Genomic DNA, 24566 nt, shown 5'->3' on the forward strand with positions numbered 1-24566 from the left:
AAATATTTAAAGAGATATTTACATGCTTTGGATTTTTTTTCCTCCCCCTTCAGTTTTCCAAGTTGTGAGTGTGCACTTCAGTCACATATCAAATCTTCCATCTTCTTGTGTCAAGTAAAAAAACAGGATACCTTTTCTGTAAAACCTTTCAATAAACATTGCCTAGCACATTTGTCTACTGTAGAAAATCCACCAGAATCTAGTGGTTGGTACTTTAGGTGCCTCTGTCTAGTAGATGAAATCAGAAGAACTTGTGGGGTATTATGAAAACCAATTTGCAAGAAACATAAATTCTTAATTAGACTTCTTAACTGGTTTTGCCCTTTGTTTGGATTAGTGTTGCAGACATCACTGTACAGTTTTTATAATCCTTAAATTTAGACATTCCTAGTATTATATTTACTCCCAAATTGCATCATAATGTATAAACCAAAGGCACAGTAATGACTGCATGCAGTTAATGAGTCTGTAATTATATAGATATCATAAATGATATTGATGCTTCATGCAGTGAGGTAATGTCATTAAAACTTTTGAATTTCTGCTTTCTAAAGTGGAAGCTAGGATAATTAATGAAGCTTAGTTTGGGGGTCAGATCTCTCCAATCAATAAAATCATCTGGATTTAATTTTTCATCTTGTTCACTTGCCCAGCCCTTATTCAAATTAAATTGATAGAAAAAAATTGTGATGGCTAAAATAATTTTATTTCTATGTTAAATATGTAATGAATGACCACTCTGGTGACAGTAGGAAACATTGCCTTAAGACTCTATGAAATATAATTTGAGAGATGGATTTAATTATGAGCATTGCTAATGGTGCAAAAATCATGCTGCACATAACTCATTTTCGAAAGCTCAAACTGGGGATCCAAAGAATGAAAAAAATAATTAATTATGTTGGAAATACTTGAATTTCTGAGGGCATGAGAGGAATGTGTGATCCCTCCCAGGGCAAAATTAAGTGGATTTCCAAGTGATGATGTTTAGAATAACACACAGAGAGCTCCCTAGTCAGTGAATTTTTAATGTGCTTGTTCCTATGCCAGATGAGTCTATGTTGAAAGCTGAAAAAAAAGTTAATTAGCTTATGAATCTACAGCAGATTTACCATTTGATGAATACAGTCCATGTTCCTTAAGTTTTCTTCTCTCTCTTTTTCTCTTCACTCACTTGCTGGCAATGTTCTTCCTAATGCACCCCAGGATTCCATTGGCCTTTTTGGGCACACTGCTGGCTCATGGACAGCTTGTTGTCCACCAGGAACCAACCCCGGGTCCTCCTCCACAGAGCTGCTTTCCAGTGGGCACTGGTGCAGGGGGTGATTCTTTTCCCATGTGCCGGACCCTGCATTTGCATTTGTTGAACTTCAGACAGTTCTGTAGTGTGAAAAACAGAGACAGGATTTAGAAGATGGAGGAAGCCTGAGAGAAAACAGCATAAAGCTATGAGAGGGAAAATGAGGATGTCTGTGAAGGTAGAAAAAGGAGAGATTTAGCAGAGACTAAGCAGATTTATCAAGAAGGATGAGCATATATAACACAATCAATTAAAAATGAACAAAAAATTGTAAATGAGGTAGTGCATGTTCTGCATAATGCCTGTTAGGGCACTGCAGCATTTGAGTCATAATTTTGCCAAAGCCACAAACACAGAGTGCATGCCTGGTTTTCCTGAAGTATTAAAATGTTCTCAGGTCCAGTGGATCTTTATTACAAACATTTTGAACAGCTCTGATTGCAGATAATTAGAGCTGTTTTTATTGGTTACAAATAATTGAAATAATCGTTAGAAAGACAATTCTCTGAAATAACATTGCCTGACCTGGTTTTCGTTGCTGCTTTTTTTTTGTAAGCAAAATAATGATATTTATTCTTCCATAATAAAACTTTACATTTTAGAAATGTTACTGGCTTGACCACTTATGAATAAAACTAATCTTAGTAGAAATTATCACAACACCGTATATGCAGCACTAAAAAGCATAATTAAAGACATTTTCATTTATATGGCATAAAATTTTCACTGATATAAGGTTTTGATTGTGCTCAGTATAATGGGGCCTGATTTTAATTGAGTTCTGGGCAATATCAAAACATGGATACATAATGAAAATAATAACATAACTTCTATGCTATTTTTCTTTTTGAATACTCCTAAAACGAATGTCTCATAAAGTACTTCTTAGGTCAGACCTCTGCTACAGGCATTGGATTATCCCGGTCAAAATCATGTCTTTCAGGGCTTCACATCCCTATGTTTAAAATTTGGAGAGATTGTTTCTGCACCTCTTAAGGACTTCAAAGTTAAATGGATATAAATGGATATGCAGAGAATATAGGTTTGTCTACATGGATTCAGGGCAGGGTTTTGTGGACTGAGGCTGTAGTCAAGACTAGATTCAGAGGCTTCAGCAAACATCCAATTGGGCTCTGCAAGGAACAAAGTGGATGTGCTAGCAGATCTTTGTTCACAAGTCTAGGCAGAAAATCAAACATCCTTAGTTTCCTCCCTATGATGGTCTTCAAATAATTGTTACCTCTCTGCTTTTAGAAAAAACACTGTAAATCTAACCCTCTCTATCAGTTCTATTTAGTTCAATTTCACAATGCTAATGAAGAATATAATTCTGTTGAAACATTTCTTTTCAGCATGCATACAACTTAAGACACACTATTGTTCAGAAGGCTGCCATGTACTCTACGCCTGTTTTGGTGCACACACATTCCACTGGATGCAAATAATTGTCTTAAATTTGCAAGTTTCTTAGTTTGTATGCATCCCACCATATCAAATACAAGCAAAAATAGAGTACACCTTATATGTAAAGTCAACAACTTTTCATATTAATTAAAATCCTAACAATCTTATTAAAACCCACAAACAGCTATTACTAACTTAGATGCAGTCATAGCACAAATTTTTACAGAAAAATCTTCCTTAATAGTAGTGTTTTAAAAACAATTGTGAAAAAAACCTTACCAATAACTACATCTTTTCCCTCTGGATTCTAGGCTGACAATATCAGTGTTCCTGGAGTACAGACTGGGTGGGATGCCAAACTGAGTTATCAATATCCTGGCTTAACTTCCAGGACTATTGTCCATCATGCAGTGCATACGTACATTTGCAAAAGCTAAAAAGCTAAAAAGTCATGGCAAGCTCAGACAAATCCTAAGACCTTACACTGTTAGATAAGCACAAGGCCTACATCCTTTATTACAATGGGCAAAAGACATGTTTGATAAGCTATACAGCAAACCTATCACTTCTATCCCAGTGTGTCCAACAAGCTTTTAGGTATAATGACATTAATAAATATTTTGCCAAATGATTGCTCTGAAAAGTAAGAAGCATATTTACAATTGGATAGCAGGCTGTAAGCACATTAGTTAAAGGCTTGAAACTGCCTGAATTGTATCTCAAGAATTAACTGAAATTGTGTAGCGAATGCTCTTTTAACCTGGAAAAGATACAAGCATATAAATTTATGGTTCCCTGATATTCTCATTGTTCTGACAGAGATTCCAGAAATATATATTTACAGATCTTTACTTAATGCAGTGCATATTGCAATTTAAAGGGGTTTATCTGACATAATGCATTTATTTTATTAGAAAACAATATAAGATGTTGTGTCCTGGCATTCTTGCTTACTTATTTGTGATGACCTAACATCTTTTGTAAGATTTCCAAGAGAAGACTGGAGATACATTATCCAAAGCCACAAAGAGAAATGGAGGAAGCTAACATTGCATCTGCTTGGAGGAAGTATTGCTCTGTTTGTAACATCAGTGATTTCCCTTAATCATTTGCAATACTGAAAGTTCTAAAAACACAGCAGACAGTTTTCAAGATCAATACAAATAGTTCGGTGCTGATGAAAAAAGAGCAATGGGATATTTTACACCTTCTGAAAAAGAAGTCCATCACTTTATATTCATACACTTACATATATTTTGCTCAGCAGTTATTTTCTCTTGCATGGTTTCTGTGCACTCAAAGTGCTATATCATTTTATTGCTAATCCTGAATCTTGTAGTCTTACGTTCATGTCAATTAATAAGAAAACTCAGACTCTAAATACTGCTGGAATTATTTTTAAATTACTTAATTACTATTCTTAGAATATCCAGGTTGATGAACAGGATAAGAACAAAATACTTTTATATTAAAAAAATAATCCATGTCTTGAAAAATTATTCCATCCCGATTATGTAATGAATTTTCCCCAAAGTACAAGCTACTGCAACACTACCTGTACTTAAGGATATTACTTCTTTCTCGAGTATTTTTTTTTCTGAGCCCTTTAGAGTTTTTATTTGGGCTTATCCAGTTAAAAATTCCAAAGATTACTGTCTGTTGAAAAAATGCCATGTCAGTGCTTACCAGGACTTGATACTGGTATACCTTCAAGAAGGCTTTGATGCAGAAAATCTCTCTTTGCAAATGCCACACTGAAATCTGAAGAGGTATGTTAAGGTTGGGAGTACTATCCATTCATAGCCAATTATTTTCTGTTAAAATAGCAAGCTACATATAACATAAATTTTGTCTCTGTCAGTGTGATCTTTCAATATGCTTTGAGAAGTGGTTTCAAAAGAATTCAAAAGCTGGACATCTGTCAAAGTCCCAAGTTAATCAATATGAGGAAAGTTTTCTTCTACTAACTTCATGGAGACCAGGTTCATACAAATAGTTATCACTTACTATTATAGTTTTCTATTTGCACTACCAGAAAATCTAAGACTTTAAAGAAGTTCTTGAAGAGGTGTATTCAGAAAGACACTCCTTTTATTTCTTTGCTGATTACATTGAATCAGAAAAATTAATTATTTCTACTATTATTGCAAATTTCTTAATTCTTGCTAATGGGATGGCATTTAAGCTGAACTTGACTTAAGCCTCCTTGAAATGTCTTCCCAGAATATGTTATCATAAGAATCCATTCCTTATCTGGTATGATCAGGACTAAAATAAATAAATACATAACATACCATAAACAGCATATCATATGCAACTAAATATACATAACAAAAACAATAAAACATGACAATTTTCACTGTCATAGAGAAAAGACAGTTTTATATTGAGCTTTCATAAGAATCATGCATGAAATGAAAATTGTCAAAGAGCAGAAAGTACTTTCTGAATGTATAGAATCACTTGACAGAATCACTTATAGAATCACTTAAGCTGAAAAGAAACACTTTTAAAGTTTGAATTTTACTAGGGCAAGTATATTTCTTAGAATTCCATAAATAAATTAAAGGTGAGGAATCACTGTATAATGAAAGTAATTTCATTAACAGGTCTCACTAGAAAAATGGGACATCGTCTAACATTCATGTATTTTTAGTATGACTAGATAATAGATGCAACAAAAGAGATAAGTGAAAAACCAAACATATAGAGGAAATCAAAACCCTGTTAATGAATTTTTCATTACAAAGAAGTGAGTTAGCTATTAAGATTCCAGACCCCGCTTCTGAGATTAATAAACATGAAGAAAGGTGGACTTGTTCCTGTTGATATTTTTTTGAAATGTACATCTGTGAATAGTGATACACATAAAACTGAGGAAAAGGAATAGACTTGATAACATCTTGAACTTTTTTCTGGATATGCTTTGCAACAAAATGAATGCAAATTGAGATTTGACTAGAATATGGAAAAAAATGTAAAGAAAATGTAAAGTTCCTGAGATATTTGGAGGGAACAGTTTTCTCTTGGTTATACTCTTTGAGTCATGCTGTTCTTTTGATTTACTGAAGGAAAAGAGCTGGCACTGACTTACTGGACCTGATCAGAATTTTGCTAAATAGTTAGAGAATCGTAGAATTATTTGGGTTGGAAGGGACATTAAAGATCATCTATTTCCAATCCTGTCATAGACAGGGACACCTTCCACTAGGCTAGGTTCCTCGAAGTTCTGTCCAATGTGGCCCTGAACACTTCCAGGGATGGGGCAACCACAATTTCTCTGGGAAACATGTTCCAGTGCCTCAACACCCTCACAGTAAATATTTTCTTCCTAGTATCCAATCTAAACCTACTCTTTTTCAGTTTAAAGCCAGTGCTCCTTATCCCATCACTCCATGCCTTTGTAAAATGTCTGTCTCCAGTTCTCTGGTTATCTTCTTTAGGTATTTTTCTCAGGTCTCCCCAAAGCCTTCTCTTCTTCAGTCTGTACAATCCCAATTCACTCAATCTTTCCTCAAAAGGGAGGTGCTCTAGCCCTTTGATCTTCTTCATATCCCTCACTCCAGCAGGTCCATATTCTTCCTATTTCTGAGACCCAGGATCTGGACACAGTACTCCAGGTGACACAGCAGTGGAGTAGAGTAGGGGGGAAGCCAGCAATCCCCATGACATCTTCTTTCTCTTAAGAAGCTGGTAGTGGCTTTCAGCTTTCTCACATTGCTACTTCATTGTAATGAAAATGCAGACCTGAATGCAATTCCAAACAAATTGGGGTGTTGATGGGGTTAAAAAGGATGTGCTCCCATTCTGCTGTCATCAGGGGTTAGAGAAAGAGTGAACAATCTTTGCAAGTGCAACTAGTAATGTAGATAAATAATGGATACTGCTAGTGGCCTGAATGCATTTAGAGAATCCCAGCTGCTCCATTCAGTGTTTAGTAGTCTGGAGGTGCAATTTCTTCCTACATAAATATTCAATATATTCCTACAGACTTGCCGCATAGGTGTAAACAACAATCAGCATAAAGAGGGACATAAATGTTTATTATAGGCTTCATTTTAGCTAACAGATGCTCAGTGAAAAGGCTGACAGTTAAGGTAAAAAAGGTGACTCGGGAAAACTTATCAATGACCAAAAATATGCTATGAAAGCAGCTTCGTATATATAAGAACTTTATTTGCAGGAGATTTGTTCCAGTTATTTCGAGAAAGAGACAGTTAGCAGTATACTTACATCAAGGCAAGTGTCTCGTGATGGATAGAATGCTAAAGCTTGGGATGATATGGCTTTGATTCTCTACATTTACAATTGGCCTTTTTTCTGTATTTTTCTAAAACGCTTCCTTAATATGTAGCTTTGCAGTAAACTTTGTTTATGCTTATCTATGTAGGATGTAATAAGAATATTTTCACAAATCATAAATTTAGTAAAATGTCAAATTTGCCTTAAGAAGATCATGTTCAAGCAAAGTGAACTGAGCAAACATTTTTTTTCCTGTTCAGCAGTTTCCAGTTCAGTTAAAGCTGTAGGAGAATGAAATAGAGCTTAGCTGTATATTCTCTCTCGATACCTGTATACTAAGGGGACCTTTATTAATTTTATTAGAAGTAGAATTAGACAAGTGCAGCCCATGTTAACTGTTAACTGTCTTTATCTATCAGGAAAGCCTCTTTAACAGTCCAGAGACACAGCCAAGTTATCTGCTTTCTGCTATAAGGAAATGCTTTACAACTTCTCTACTCAAACTTGCGTTACTCAATACGGCAGATCCAGAATTGCTGTTGGGGAATAAACTCCCATCTAGGAGAAATTAATTTTTCAGAAATAGTTATTAAATTTTGATCTTCATATTTTAGAATAAATAAATAATTTTTATAATGCGGAGCAAATTATCCAAGCTCCACTTTCTATTAACAACCATTTAGCTCAATTTGATTCTTTTGTTCATTTCTCACTTGTTCTCCCATAGCACTTAGTCCAATTTAATTTTTCCTTACATGAAGTGCTGGCATCTTGTTATTTGAATACATAACATTAGCACGTGTAGCAAAATCCATGCTCACTATGGGAAATTTGAGTATCCTAATCCTAAAGAGAACACACCTAAATACTTCTAATTTCAACTGATGAGAAGAAGGACTGTGTCTAGAAGTACTGCATCTAGAAGTTTGGTACACAGCAGTGGCAGCATCAAGGCACTGTCGGGAGCAGCAGGGATGGGCTGTTCTCCCCCTAAAGCAAGAGCAGTGATACCTGGGTTTTATGTGTGCACACTGGCCCTATCCAGCCGAGGGCTGATCTGCACTGATCAAAACTTCATGTTGATCTGCACTAATTTCCTCCTTTGGCAGTTTCCTTTCATGCTCTTTTCTGCTTATCAGTATATATACATATCTTCCTATGTTGTATACCAATACCAGGTCACCAAGCTGTTCTTCAGTCTTGCTGCCCAAGACACTCCATTCTTTCACAAGGAATGGTATGAAAATTTCAACTCTTATTGAAGAGAATTCAGCTCAAAATGCTGGAATTTTGGATCTAGAGCTATAAACTAATTTTAGAAATTTATTCTGCTGGAGCTTCTGAATTCCTAATAATTACTGCCAAGAAACAAGGATGAAATAGGGCAGCCATGGTGTGCCACAGCAAGAGGAAGCTGTAACCTTAGGTCTTTCAACATGGAAAATGTAATAGCTTTTCTTTCATCACTCCATGGAAATGATATCTTAAATGAAGTTTTTCTTAGTATATATGTTTCTCATATTTTTTCTTAGGATAACCCTTAAAAATTAGAGAGCAGGTCAAAATAATGGAGATGTGATTCCAATACAGAATCCCCCAATATTCAGATTATGCCTTTTTTGGAAGATGTTACAGAGATTTTGGTAAACCAAGGAACCTGGTCTGTGTTTGAGTGTTCATTAGGCCAGCCTGTACAGCACCTGGCTTTATTTTGGAGTCAGATCTATCCAAAATCCAAATAACTTTAAAACAATACTTGAAGCTCTACTTAATGAGTTGGAAGGGTTTGGAGGGTTGCTGTTGTAGCATCTTCAGAATTTTATTAAATACAAAGTGCTCCTGAGAAGGAAATGTTATTATTTTTCTGCAATCAAAACACATTTTTACTTACTAAGATCTGAAAAAATTTTCTGCCCATCTCCCAAAACAGGGAGACTAATATTTTAGAGGTAATTCACAAAACTCTTACTTACTATGATGTAATTTCTAATAAAACATGCACATCTTGTATAAATAATAAAGAATAGTCTGTTTGGTTGAGATTTTGCAGGATAAATAAAATCTTGTATATCAAACATGAGATCAGCTTCAATGCAGATAGCTGATATAGCCAGTAATAATTGTTTGGTTGGTGTAGCATTACCCAGTGTATATGGCTATAATAAATCATATGCATTATCATTACGCCCTCATGTCATCTTCATATAATGTTAATACATAATCAATTATACCAGGCATCAATCTACTCCCACAATTCTTTGTGAAAATGGAAAAATGATTCTGAGGAACCCTGATACAAATATGCATTTTTTCACCCCTGGAAATATATTGACGTCCCTACACTTTTATGTGGCGTTACATTTATTTTGTAGCACATATTTCCTGATCAATACATATAAACTCTCAGGTTTTCACAGCTAACTTTTTGGTTTTGATTTGCTTTTTCATCCAGTTACCTTAATGGCAACTGTTCATTCTGTACGACACTGTCAATCTGAATAAGGTCCATGAGAGCTAATGGATTTTAAAAGCATTAAGTGCAAACATGGTCGAATAACAGCCAAGCACTTTAGTGTTGAGTAGATACTTAATTTCACTGCAAAGTGAGCAGTGATATGTTGAATGCCACTGAGAGATATCACTGTCAAGATTAGATAACTCAACAAGTTGAATAAGAATTAATCAGTAATTTTTCATGTATGGAAACTGTCTGTATTACAAGTATTTCTGAGAGTTACATTTTTTACTGCATTGCTATTTAAAATTCAGATACATCTAGTTAACTTTTTATTGTACATAAAACATGTTTATACAAGAGAATTTTCTGAGTAAATTCATGTGATACTGTGACTTTTAATATGTAATGATTGAGTAGAGAAGCATCTAAATCCTTTACACAGACAGCAACTGTTCTAACCAGGAACTGTTATAATTTAGCTTGCAGTATGGCATGCATAAGGACATATGAGCAGTGCTGCTATTCTGAGGAAAAACATGACTGAATTTAGATGAAACTACTTCTTTCATTCCATGAGCTTGCTTTTTTACTCGTCTAAAACTAAGCAAACAATAATTAGTTTTTAAATTTGGTAAAATATCCAGTCACATGCTGTTAATAGTGACTGTTTTTTCAGTTCTTGATACAAATACCATATAAAAATCCTGACCATGTTGGTCACACAGTGGACAGATTTATGAGATTTTACTGTAGTGCTGCTGCCCACAGGTGTACCCCACAGGCGCAGTTGTGCTGTTTGTTTGATAGTTTAGGACCAGGAACCAGGGAGCAGCCATTAGCTCCTCTCATAACCTTGTACACAGTCTCTGTGCACATCTCAGAGAGCAGAGGGAAATTCTGAAGTGGTTCCTTCCCTCTGTCACACTTCATCCTCAGTCTTGAGTGGGGAAGGCCCCAACCCTCCAGTGTCCTGAAGAAACAGTGATAAGGTGCTGTTTAAAAGGCAAACTAGGCAGTTATTCCTTATTTTAGATGTTTTTGGGTGACCAAATACTGCATAGAGTGACTTGTTTTATGTATGCAAATGCTTTTGCAATAATTCCTAGTCATAGCTTTCCTTGGTTTCAGTGGAATATCTCCTGCATCAATATTGAAAATCCTAGAGTGGTTGGCTCCAGTGACATGACCAAGTGCTGATTGTTTTGTTGTTCTTCTGGATTTGATTATCATTAGTCTTGTTTGGATCTGACTACATTTGGAACAATCTGGAAAACCATGATGCTAATGAATGCAAAACCAGTATGAACAGTACTTTTCTATTTTATTACCCATATTTTTATTTATTTATTTCTTATTTTTTATTGCTTATATTTTATTATTACCTAAAAAATTAGCAGAATGTCCAGGATTGAGTAGATATTAAGATTATATGTTCCTAAATTGCTTTATGCTAAAACCTTGAAAGAATGGCTCTAGAAATGTCAAATCCTTACCCTCTCTCTCTCTATGAGTCCTTTCTCCTATATACAGTCTTATTTATGGCCTAATCCAAATATGGCAAAAATCAGCAGTATCTGATTTTTATATCTAGATAAATAGATATAAAAACATAGAATATATTCTACATTCCAAAAATAAATAGAATATCTGGACCTTTGGCCACTGAGCTGGACCTACATCCCCTATTTAATCTACCTCCCATAAAATTACAAGAGAAATACAAGAATATTTTTTTACCATCCTCTCTTTCTGCAATATCAGACAACTGTAAAGACTGGTGTTTGATGGATTTATTTTTTTCTTCTAATGGAACAACATAAGTATTTGCATCATGGCGCAGTCTATTCTATATTTCAAGTCAAGAAGAATTTTGTACGATACAAATTTCCAATCTTTCTCCTATTGCTCCAAAAGACTAAATATCCTTTTTAAAATTCCTCATTCATCCCTGGCTCCAGAAGTGAGCATGGTAATGTGTTACTGACAAAACACCTGTTCTGTTTTCCTCAGCCCAATTTTCCTGTGCTGCCTGTGGTAGATGCACTCTACTATACAACTTGACAGCAATGCCCAAAGTAACCTCACTATCTATTTAGAGTACTTCTAAAACATGCCATAATCGGGCACAGAAAGTGTATTCTGTAGCACTCAATAGATCCACTAAGGCTTAAGTGCTTCTGCTTCAAAGTGTAGCCTTTTTACAGTAGGAAAAAAAAATCCTCTTTACAACCGAAAAGCCACTGTAAACACTTCGGTGGTTAATGTGTTTCACACTTTAAACTATGCTGGTTTTCTCTGTGATAGTGTTACTTTTCTTCCTGGTGCTTAGTATGGGGCTGTGTTTTGTATTTGTGCTGAAAACAGTATTGCTAACACAGGGATGTTTTCATTATTGCTGAGCAGAGCCTACACAGAATCAAGGTCTTTTGTGCATTCCACTCTACCATGAGAAGCTGCAATTAAATTAATCTTTGAATTCATATGAATTATAAGAATGGTATATTATGGATTCAATTATTTGAATGTACTAACAAAGACAGATGAAATAGAAGTCCTAAACACATATTACATGATTACATAAAGGAAATTTAAGATGTATTGAGCTTGACCACTATTATGGGATCAGAAGGGTGGCTTTGGCAAATTAAGGGGATGGTGATAGCAATAGAACTGGTATTCTTCAAAATATTTACTGTGAGTTTCTGGTTTTATCAGACTCCTTACTTGTGGGAGTAGAATTGGCTGGAATAGACCAAAACTTAGGTCAGGTTCCCTAAAGAGAGCACATAAATCTGAGACCTTGGGAAGCAAAGCTGCTGGGAAGAAAGGCCTTAGAGATAAGGTCAAGCCCCTGCCCTGCAGATGCAGAGGCTTTGGCTCAAAACTGTGGGACTTATGGATACATGCAAAGGCATGCCCAGACATGTTCCTAGTCCTCATTTGTGACTGGACCTTTGCCCTCAGGTGTGAAGGCAGAGGTATGCCCTCACCCCTATGAATTGTTAACCCGACACCTCCCCCTGGTCTTTGGATGCTGCCTCTCAAACTGCAAGGTCATGGATGGATTAAAGGATTTCTCAGGTGCACCATTGTACCCGTCCTGCTTACTTCAGCCATGTTCTGATGAGTTTTCACCAGGGAAACAAACCCTCACTATGACATTTATTGTGTTGAAATATGTAAGTAAAGTTTAGGAGAATTCTGTATTCTCTGAAATCAACAAGAGATAAATGGGTTGTCTTAAGTGTGTGCTGATTAGCTTTTCAAGCTGCATTTTTTTTCCTGTAACTTTTTCTTACCTTGACCAGACTCCTCCTCCCTTCCTAGTCAGAAGTTGGAACCTACTGCTGAAAGATGTGGAAGGATGGTTTGTAAGTATAGTGCTGAAGGCAATGTCCGTGTTGAATTACAGCTCTACTAATTACCAAAGAGTGGAAACAGCCTTGCCTGCCCAGTGAGGACTGGTGTTATAAAAGAGTGAGTTTAGCTGGTTGAGAGTTAATTGGAAATGGTGTCTGCTGGCTATGCTGTGAGGAGGAAGGGGCATGTGAGGAACAGACAGGGTTAGGCACCTGGGCAAGGGACAGGTAGGGGCTAGCCAGTCATGCAGAAGGAAGAGGGGAACTTGCAGGGAGAAGAGTCAGTGCTGTGTGGAGCTGCCTGTAAGGAGCTCACAGAGAGAAGGCGTGAGGAGTTTTTAAGACAGTAAGGGACTGACTGACACTGGTGTCAATCAGAAAGATATTGAAGTCCTGTCAGAAATAGGATCTGTGTTTTTATACTCTCCCTTCTCCCTTTTTTTTTTTTTTGTTTTTTTTTGTTTTGTTGCCTCTCCTATGCTGTAGCTGATAGTGTTGTTCAGGCCTTAGAAATCAATGGATCTTTCCAGCCTAATGGCAAGTTAGTCTTTTTGCATGCTGGAAGTTATACTTTCTATTAGAGGAGAAAGTTGAGGTGACTCACTCTTCTGCCCAATAGTCATGGGGGGAGGACAGGAACAACAAAACAAAAAGCATTTTTGGCCATGAGCCTCACTTAGAACAAATCATGTGTATTTACATATTGTGGCTATTCACTTAAATCTGTGCTTTCTTTACACATATAGAAAGGTTGTGATACCTCTTTGGTCACTGGGAAGTTAGTCTGGGTGTTTAATCTTTGGAAGCTATGTAAGAGTGTGAAATATGCTTAGCCAGCCTGTTGGTGTTGTGGTCTCTTCTTGGGGTTTTTCTCATGGGGACAATAACCTTGCTTATAAGCTTACATTATTTGCCATATTTGAGCACTTAATCCCCTATCTCCCTATGTTTTGAAATGGATTTTTGTTTCTTTAGTTCTGTGTTTCATGCTAAATACAAACGTTCATTCAAATTATTGGTAGGATTATTTTCAGGTGTGATAAGTTTGGTTGACTTAAATGGTAGCATATTGCTTTATGCTCAGAGATGTCAGGCCTAAATCTTCCTAACAAATAAGCTGATTTGGAACAGCATATAGATGCACACACAGAAATGTAAGGAATTTTGAACCAAGAAGATGGTGCCCAGCTTTTTCTTGAACACCTCTCCATCAGCCTGGGCAGTCTGTTCCAATGCTTAACAATCTCTTCCATGAAAAAATTCTTCCTGATGTTCAACTTGAACCTTGCCTGGTACAGCTTGAAGCTGTTTCATCCTGTCATTAGTTGCCTGGGAGAAAAGGCAGCCCCCATCTTGCTGCACACTTTTTTTTTTTCTCTGCAGAAGAAATGCCATTCTAAAACCTTAATTTTTCTTCTCTAAAAATAATCCTAGTATTTCCATTATTTTTTGTCCCATTTTAACAATTGTACTATTTATGAATCTATTGGCATGTTTAATAATAATTTATGTAAGAAAAACATATATAAATCTAGACTGCAGAGAAGAAATATTTAACACTTCAATCTCATTGATTTCAGCTGATGCTTGGAACCTTTCTATTTTTGTGGATCTAAACGCCGGTATTTTCTTCTATCTATAATAAAGCCAGATTTCCATTTAAGATCAGCCACTCAGGACCTTTACAGAACAAAATAGGGACCTAAAAGAGCCACTAACAATACTCCTCATAAAATGTCATCTACATTTGTCCTATTCTATTCATTTGAATAGAGTGTTTGTTCAGCTTCTTGACATTGACAGCAATTGGTAGATCAAGAACAGGTATTAAAACTACTTAGATTTTTTTTTTTTTCTTTCATTAGGGCTCACTGAGATCATTGAACAAAAGCCATTTCCTGAGTGAATTTCAGATGACATAGAGTCAGCTGTGTAAAAATTATTCCATTGCAAATGGAGTTAAGTAACTTTGTGACAAATTTTATCCTGCATCATTGAATTAACAATATTCCTAAAAAACTCCTCAGCATATTAGTTTTATGGTAATACCACTTGTAGATTTGGTCATGGATTTCCCCTTTTCATCCAAACAGCAGGACTAATAGGGGACTTGGAGCTCTTTCATTGTTTTAACTTGGAGTATATTAATCTTCTAAAAACACAGTGCCTTAGATGTGGTAGCAGTTCCAGATAAAAGATGTAATCACATTATTGTAACTAATAAGGCAAAAATTATTTGCATTCAAGGTTTCTGGAGAGGTATACTTACGTAGCCTTTAATATGAAAGCTGACTTGACATTTTTCAACAAAATTAACTACCTGTTAACATCGTTCTATAACAGAAATGGCTCATACTACCAAACAGCCTGATAGAAAATTATGTGTAACTACCCCCCAATCACATAGTTTCCATTTTTACAATCTGCCAGGCAGGACTTCAATGGAAGTTTTCTGAAAAGTTTCCTCCAACTAGGAGACTTTAACCAGCTTTCAAAATGTCATGGTATGTAATGGAGGAAGTTGAATGTGTAGTGCTCTGGATTGCTCTGACCTGTATGGAGATATATAGCTAGAAGAGCAATTTACAGGTAGATTTGAGAAGAACCAAACCCTTAAACCACCCATCTGAACAAGGAGGCTTTCTCTGCCTGCTGAGTGTCATTCAATTCTTAAATAATGTTTTCTGTGACACCGAAGAAATTATAAGTGAACACTTTAAAACAAAATGGACTTAAAATGGCTCTCTAAAAATTTTCCAGGTTGGGAAATAAAGGAATTACTTTTGTCCATATGAAATGCATTTAACCTGAAGTACAGAGCAAGTTGGAGAAAATGGGGGTTGGCGTTCTTCATTTTGTTTCCACATCATTGCTTTCACTCTTAAAATCTGTAGTGGGGACTGTATTGTTAGTTCTGTGGATAACACTTCATAGTATTATAAAAAAATTACTGGAGGCGCAAGTGCAGAAAGTTAATAAGTGACTTTTACATATCTGAGTAATTTTTCACTGGTTTTTATCCCCAAGATATGTGCAATCTATTTAATTGCATCTGAAAGGAGGGATTTGAAAGAGAAAAGAACATTCTGTGTTAAGGCATGTGTTTCAGGTTTAAGAGGAAGAATGGCAGAAAACTTGGATACATGAATAAGAGACAGAAGTGATAATGGCTTTAGCAAACAGGCTTTCCACTAGCCAGACATGATTTCTGTTATATGTCAAATACACCCCACTCACAAACATATTCCCTCCTCTGCTTGCATTTTGCTTGGCCTGAAATACAACTGCATCAATGAGTCTAAATGGATATTTGCATCTCCTTTGTTCTTGGCCGGTTTTAGTCCTTTTAGACTCGCTGTACTTTTTTTAAGGGCTGTGCTAGTGTGGGGCAACATGTTCAACCCAGCATGATATTAGTAATGTGAACTCCTCAAACTGTAAAGATTTTGGACTAGCTTCTATGTCTAGGCTGAAAACAATTTTTCTGAGTTGATCTTTCTTAATTCCAGAATAGCTTTGGACAAAATGCCACCTAAGCATGTTATGCAAATTGTTATTGACTCCTGTTTTTCCCCTCCTCACTAAATCCTGGGATTTGCAAGTAGAGAATGATCAATTCCACGTGCCCATGCAGCTCCTCTCACAATCATAAGAAATATTTTTACAAATTCTACTGGTAGGCCCAAACTGAAATTCAAACACCGTCCTTGCCTTAAAGATGGAGTTGTGACCTACTTCAATTCCGTTTCTCCTGAAAGAAAAACTATGCTCCTATATCTATATTCAAAGCATTGGGTAACTTCTCCAACAGTGCATCTGATGCACTTTTTTTCATTTATTTTTTAGAGCAATTACTCTATTTAATTGCCTCATCAGTTCCTGACTTTCTCCTGATTTTAGTCAACTGCACTTCATTGGAATAGCAGCTAAGGCTATTCTGATCTAGCCAAATTTAGTTTTGTGTGACTCTTATGCTAATTGTTTAGGAAACTGCAGATAATACAAAACAGATATAATGATTTTTTGTGTGATTTTTCCTTCAGTACAGGCTGTGAATGTGCAAAGTCTTCTAGAGCTGTGCTCCATCTGCTCCATCTCTTGTAACAGTCATTTAAGGTAATCATGGCAAAGACTTGATTGTACATACTTAGTGGAAACTGGGTCCTTGGTTCAGACTGTGAGCCATTCCATTATTTCCAGGTTAAAGCCTTTTGGACAAAACAAAGAAAAAATGGTTTGTTATATATTTGAAAAAAAGCCCTTATTGATTTCAATAAGCATTAGTATGATGTACGTTCAAGTTGGAACATGAGATAGATAATGACAATAAATAATTTAAAAATCAATATTTTAGAATAAAAGCAGCAAATTCCTTTGATGTTTTTTCAAAAGTATTGTGATAGTTTTAAGTATAAGCTGGTTTCCATTCCACAATGGAACATTTAAAAAAAAAACTTCCTCATGCTCGTGTGCTCAAAAATTTTATTAATTTTAAAATCTTGTCAAGTGTCTTGGCTGTGTATTTCTCCAAATATTTATATTCCTGTAATTTGTATACAACCATATTAAAATTTTATTGTGCAGTTCATACAAATCATACCATGAAATTAGAGCAGAATTACGTGAATCACCAAGTTTAAAATATTTTTTTAGCAGCAAATATTAATTTTCCTTTTTTTCTATTTTTCTATAAATAGTGAATTGCTACATCACTTTTACATCTGAAAAGCCTTAAATAATAAAGGTTTATCTTCACTAGTTCTTTGTTACATTTCATGTTGTGTGTGTGATAAAAAGCTATAATTTTAAAATTCATAACCAGGTAAGCCATACAAATTATATAAGGCATCCATTTCTCCAGTAGAGGAAATTTAGTAAAAAAAAAAAAAAAGAGTTATGTAATAAGGGTCCTAAATCATGCTAAATCATGGAATCATTAAAGATGAATGTCACGTTCCCTACTAGCTCCTCCTTGCTGCTGAGGACAAGGTCCAGATAGCTCCTCCTCTGTGTCTTGGAGAAGGAAGTTATCAACATATTCCAGGAATGTCTGGGATTGCTTATGCCCCACTCTGTTTTCCCTCCAACAATAGATTTGGAGTATATGTTTGGTAAACTATATCTTCATGAATTTAGGTTGTGCATACACTGTATATATTCACATTTAAATATATATATACATTTTACATAAATAGCTGGAGCTTTTACATATGCTATATATATATATATATATATCTAATGAAGTATTTTTTTTGCAAAATCAGGACAGTTCTGTCATGCTTTGGGAGATAGGACTGACCTACAAGAATATGCTTCTTAGTGGAATGGTGTTAGGTGTTCTGCTGACTTTCTCTGAGCTAAATGTTTAACTTCTGTCTCTTAAATTTGCTCTGGTTCTACATGTCTTTAGATCCAGTCAACAGAAATATGCCAGTAGATTGGTTTAGAATCTAGTTTCTAGATTTATCACCTGAGAAATTACATAATTAGTTTGAATTTGAAGCTTGAATAAGGAAGTTGTTGTTGTAGATTTTAATATTCATAGAGCACTATGTGGTTATTATGTAGAGGGAGATGGCATCTTCAAAGAGAATTTTTTTTCATTTTGATTCTAATCAAAATTAAGACATTTCCATGAATGACTCAATTCTTCTGTTTAAAAAATCATATTCCTTTTCCTGTTCAAGTGGTAGAGTTTCAGATAATGATAATACAACAACAAGAGCAATCTTGCTCTGCGATGTATCATAAGAGTGTTCTTAGCTGGCATACATTTGTAGCTCCTGAGTTAGAAAATAACATTTTTTTAGTTTTGTAAGGAAATAAAACTTGACATGGAATTAAATCATCTCAATTACACAGAGACATTACAATTACAAAAAGCTGTGGTGGACTGGTAAAAACACTCTTGGCAAATTCCAGAATGAAGTCAGACTGTTTAGCACCAACCTGCTCCACAGTTTCTGAGCTTCCTTTCCCTGCAGCCTTCCCTTTGGGGGAGGACCACAAGGCATTGCTCTTTATTTGTGTTTCAGTCTCTTTAATCAAGTTTTTGCAGCAGCAGGAAATTACTTTCTTAAAGCAGTCAGTCTGGTCACAGGGGAAGGATTTACATAAGAGTCGGGAACAGGCTTGAATGGTTTCCACTCTGCATTGGGGCAGGGTGTTAATTCTCTTTCTCCATCTACTTATTTGTATAGCTTTGCAGATATCACATTTTGATTTTTCTTTGCCATTTCTCCTGCTCTCTGAATACTTTTTGTCTCTAAACATTCACTTCAGATTCATCTTGCACACAAATATTTTTCTCAAATCTATTTGTAGGAAGAAAGCAATAGGTAAAGCTAATGCCAAAATTTATTTTAACTCTTCTGCTGGAAAAAAATACGAAAAGCTAAAGCTAATTTAAAATTGTAGTTTAATTATATATATAGATAGAGATATTGGAGCAAAATTTGCTGTTTTCCTGGGCTCAATTGAGAGTTTTTTTTGGTGACTCATAATCAAGTATCTTCAGTCCTACTGAAAACAGATTATTCCATCATGGAGAGAGACATTTTATCACCTGGGACTGATGAATCTTGATAATAATATATAAATTTCAGGGAAATGAGAGAGAGCCCTAGATTGCAAATTAGGTTATCCGCAGAGGTATGTGTTGAAGAGTTTTTCATTTGTCATTAGGAGAATTCAGAATATAAATTATTCGTTTTATGAGTGTTCCATGATTGATCTTAGTCTTCTGTGGGAGCAAAATTGTACTGGTAGTTACATTTACTTTTGTAATTGAGTTTTATCTCACTTAATCTTGTTGTCTTTTCTAAAAACAAATATCACTATTCTTAGGAAAAGAAAAAATAATCCTTCTTGAGCCACTTAAAAAAAACAACAACTCAGTTCTAAAAATAACATTGACAGAATTGGCCCAAAACTTGATGTGCTTTCTTGCTGTTCAGAGTAATTATCTTTTCTTCTGTGGTGCTTTCATACCTCATTTCATTGAGGAACTCTGAAAAGCATGGAAGTTTTATCTACATCCTATGCAATCTGAAGATGACTACGTTCTCCCCAGGTCTTACCCTGGTCATGTGGATTAATAAAATCAGCTTGTATTCACCTGTTTTGCCCTACATGCTTTCTTTTCTTTTCAAGTGTTGACCTTTGTCCTTCTTTCAGTAGTCCACATTAAAGCTATTCTTTGTCCCTCACAGCACTCCACATGTTTAAGATGTTCCAGGCAAAGGATCTACCTTATCTCTTTATCTTCAAATCAATATTAGAACAAAAACTTCCCCAAACTTAGTTAAATTCACATTTTATGTTTCAAGTCAAACTGAGAAGTATGAGTTAGAGCATCATATTTTGGCAATTGCTGAGGAGGTTTTGCTCTCTTTAAAAAAATTAATATGATAAATGAACTTACGAACAATTTTTATGCGTTTGTCACTTTCATATTGCATTTTATAACATTTACTCCACTAATGCTCCTTCCCTCCCTTTTTGCTTAAATGTTATGGCTAGCTGAAGAACTAGCAAAGGAAATTGCCATGAATCCAGTTTCCAGTTCTGCTATTTCATCTCTGAGGAATATAATAACTCATAATCTTGAGACTTGGTTCAAATGCATCAATTTATCTTCTGTAGTGATTTTTATTTTTAGCACAGCATATTTATAACTGTCACTTAGAACCTGATTCAGAAAACACTTTTACATGTGAGAAACAGTTAATAGTGATTTTATTATGGTTGTTTGTCTACAGCAAAGAATTTTTCTGCCCATTTTTTTGCACTTGACCAGTTTGTCAAAGTCATGTTGATATCTGTTGTTCATTCCCCTTAGGGATCTGCAGTATGTTCTGTTTCATTCCACTGAGTTACTTTTGTCTTGTATTCACTTTTCTTCAAGAACCTAAAGGGAAACTGCAGTCAAATTACCTTCCTTGTTGATTGTACTGAGACCATCAGTCTGATCTTTGTATTTTTTCACTGAATTCCTTTCCCCATCATGTGAAATTGGAGGTTCTAGCATCACCCACCACCCTTTGTTCATGTCCTTGTCCTATTTTGGTACCTTCCCCATAGAATTAATATGCCACATTTGGTGACACTTGGATACCATCCTCTTATCACAGAATCAGCTAGGTTGGAAAGGACTTTTTGAGGTCACCAAGTTCAACTTAACACCTCCTCATCAACTAAACCAGGGCACTGAGTGCTATGTCCAGTTTTTTTTAAACGTGGCCAGGGACTGTGACTTTACCACCTCTTTGGGCAGATGATTCCATTGCCCAGTCACTCTTCCAGTGAACACTTTTTCCTAATATCTAGCCTAAGCTTCCTCTGGTGCAGCTTAAGACTGTCCTCTTGTTCTGTCAGTAGCTGCCTGGGAGAAGAGACTGGCCCCTGCCTGATTACAACCAACTTTTTCAGATAGTTACAGAGAGTGATAAGGTCTCCCTTGAGCCTCCTTTTTTCTCCCAGTCTATAAAACCCAAGCTTCCTCAGCTGTTTTTCATAATAGGGCTTGTGTTCAAAGCCCTTCACCAGCCTGGCCTCCTGCCCTCCAACAAACTGACACATAGGCGCAGCTTGGTGTCACCTGCAATTGTATTGATTTTGGACTCAATCCCCTTATCCAAATCATCAATGCATATGCTAAACACAACTGGCCCAGCACTGACACCTGAGGATCCGTGCTAATGACTGGCCACCAAAGGAATGCAGCACTGTTCATCAACCCTCTCTGGGGCCAGCCATCCAGCCATTTTTTAACCCAGCAAAGAGTGCTCCTGCCCAAGATGTGGGCTGCCAGCTTTTCCAGGAGTTTACGGTGAGAGGTAGTGTCAAAGGCTTTGCTGAAGTCTAGGTAGACAACATCCACAGCCTTTCCTGCATCTACCAGGTGGGTCACCTAAGGAATCTTATGGAAAGATCTGTCTTTCATACTCCTGAAGCCATACACTAATTTTGCTTTCATTTAAAATGCAGAAATCCTTCTAGAGGGCCCTATCTCCACAGATTGTGGAGTGAAACCTCAGACTAGATATTGCACATAAAGAGAAAAGACCCAAGTCACAGTTTGTTTCCCTTATTCATGAAAGTTTGCCCCTCATGTGGTAACCAATCTTTGCTTTCCTTGGAGAACAATAGGATTGGGAAGAACTGATATGGTTGGTTTCAGCTGAAAGACTGTTATTTGCTGGCAAACTTTCAAAGTACAATATAATTTCTGGAGAGGACATCAAGCATATTGCAAAATGCCTCTAAGTCAGGTTTAACGTTTTTTGGTGGTTTAATGGTGCTTTCTTCTGCTTTGATGGGCACCACATCCTTCTCTGGGAATTCTCCCTACTGCAGTGAGCTGAAAGAGTTTCCTAAGTACAGAATTTTAAGTATTTATCAGACGTGACTGATCTTGGAATTATCCTACTGGATATTTAGCAGAGGGCTTGCCCTGTTCCATGTTTATTATGCTAATAATTGGGGGAAGTATACATGTATTAATCAATTGGCAAGAAGAAAGAACTGTTGTTTCCATGAATTTATGGAAGATATACTTGTAAAATTAACATGAAACGTCAAAGATATATAAAAAATTATTTATAAGAGGCTTATTCTTTGTTTCCACAGATGAATGATCATTACTGAAGCAGGATGTAAGTCTGGTATTTGCAGGGACAAAGGGAGAAATTACTGACAAAAGAAAAAAAGGAAAGGAAAGTGGAAAGAAAAAGTTCATGTTAAGTAATAGAAGACAGAAACAGCTGGTCTTTCTAATGAAGCAGTTTATATAATTTTTCTTGTTTTTGCATCAAAGTAATGGCGCAGGTTTGGCAACATTGTCTTCTTACACCAACTTATCGGTCTACCAGAAAATGAAAATATTGTAATGCTACTGGAAACTCTTTTCACACTGCAATCATCTGGCTTGGCATCATGTGCAATATAAAGCCTGTTCATGTGGAGACTTTAAAGTTCTGAAGGCTTTCGATGTGTGCAAAATTCTACATATTTCTGTGAAAAGCCTTTTTAGCCTCTTCTTGCTTTCACTAGCACTTAATATTTCCTTATGGCACCAAGTTGCCTTGAAATAAAGCTAAGAAAGTTCAGGCAGCTTTGTTTCTATATTTATAGAGAAGCTGTAAAAGATTTTGTTTCTGAATATCTTCTTAAGGGTTTAATAATAATATTTGATAATTCAAAATATATTAAACAGAAGTTACGTGAGCCCAGCTGTAAAGAAAATGCCAGAACAACTGAGTCTGGAATTCAAGATACTGAGCTTTTCAGCATATGTTTCAACATCTCATAACTTATTACTTACAGAACAGTTCACTCTGTTCCCATCATAAAGAGGGTTATAAAATGAAAATATATAAATAATTTATCTTACAAGTTGTCAAAGAGGTAAACCTTCTAACATATGTGCATTTTTGGTTTTAACTTGCAGTTTCAAAGCAAATATCTTCATGAAACTTATTCAGCATTGCATTTCGTTTATGTGCACAAGTAAATATAAATTTTTTACCTTTTTTTTTTTTGCAGTAAGCTATTCTTTTCTAAGCAGAGCTGCAACGGTGCTTTCTATTGTTTGTCTAAAGTGTGAATCAAAAAAAGAGATACCTAAATAAGGAATCTAATCCTACCCATTACTCAGCAAGAACATTAACTCATTTAGTTTGACTTTTTAGCACATGTACCTTTCCTATTTTCATAACTGGCAATACTTTTGTCAATAAGAATACACACCCAAAAATAAAGCCAATACCCAGCAGTAATAACTATTGGAGAAAAACTGCTGGAAGCAATTTGCAAAGAAATGTGAAGTAGCTCAAAGGAAAAAATGGAGTCTTGACTATTTGTATTCTATTAGGGAAAAAAAAAAGAGTATTCTCTATAACCGTAAGCAGCACGACTTAAATTTTGCTTACTCTCATGAGATTACTGAGAAAATGTTTAAAATTGAAATTGCCTGTAGAAATCATTCTGTATATCCTTTAAAGAATAAAAGTTTAATAATAGCACTATGTAAAATCTCTTTTATTTGTCATTTTGGATATATTTTAGATTTTTTTTTGTTGTATTCAACTAGTAAGACAATCCTAAATCTCTTGTATAATAATGAAGCAGTGGAGCTAAAGAACAGAAAATAATCATCACTTAATTTTTCAGCTTTTGTTAAATCTTTATTTTAGACTTCTGTGTAACAGAGTGGATGAAAACGATGCACACTAAAAAATCATAATAAATATTTGTTTTCTAACAAGACAAAACTATACAATTTCTGAACATTTCTACTGAATTTTCAGATAATAGTGTAACTGAAAACACTCAGGAAATAGAGTAGTCACTCTACTGTTGGTTACTTTCCCTATTTTGAAATATTTCTTATTATGATGTTTCCTTTTCTATTTTATACATTTGCTTGTCTTACCATTTGCCCATTCTTAGGGTGTCCTAAACTTTAATCACTTTTCAGGTGGTCACCCTTTTAACCCTGAGCCACCTGTAGTCAAAGATAACAGTAAGGAGGAAAGAATACGGAAATTGGGATTTCTAACTTTTCGGGTGAGGTAGAATCGTTGTTTGCATATTGTAAAAATCTTAGTGTCACTCAGCAGGTGGCCTTCTCCTGGGTTTCTGATGCTTGTGATTGTTTGGTGTACATTTCTCATGCTCTCCTGTCCAAGCCCATGCTGTTTTTCCTTGAGGCAGCCTGTACCCCTATATAGATAAGTTGGTGTAGTGTTCCTTGAGCTACCTTTCAGACAATAATATTTCCTTATTTTTCAATCTCAAATAA

The sequence above is a fragment of the Cinclus cinclus genome, chromosome 6 (genome assembly GCF_963662255.1).
Source record: "Cinclus cinclus chromosome 6, bCinCin1.1, whole genome shotgun sequence".
Taxonomy (NCBI): domain Eukaryota; kingdom Metazoa; phylum Chordata; class Aves; order Passeriformes; family Cinclidae; genus Cinclus; species Cinclus cinclus.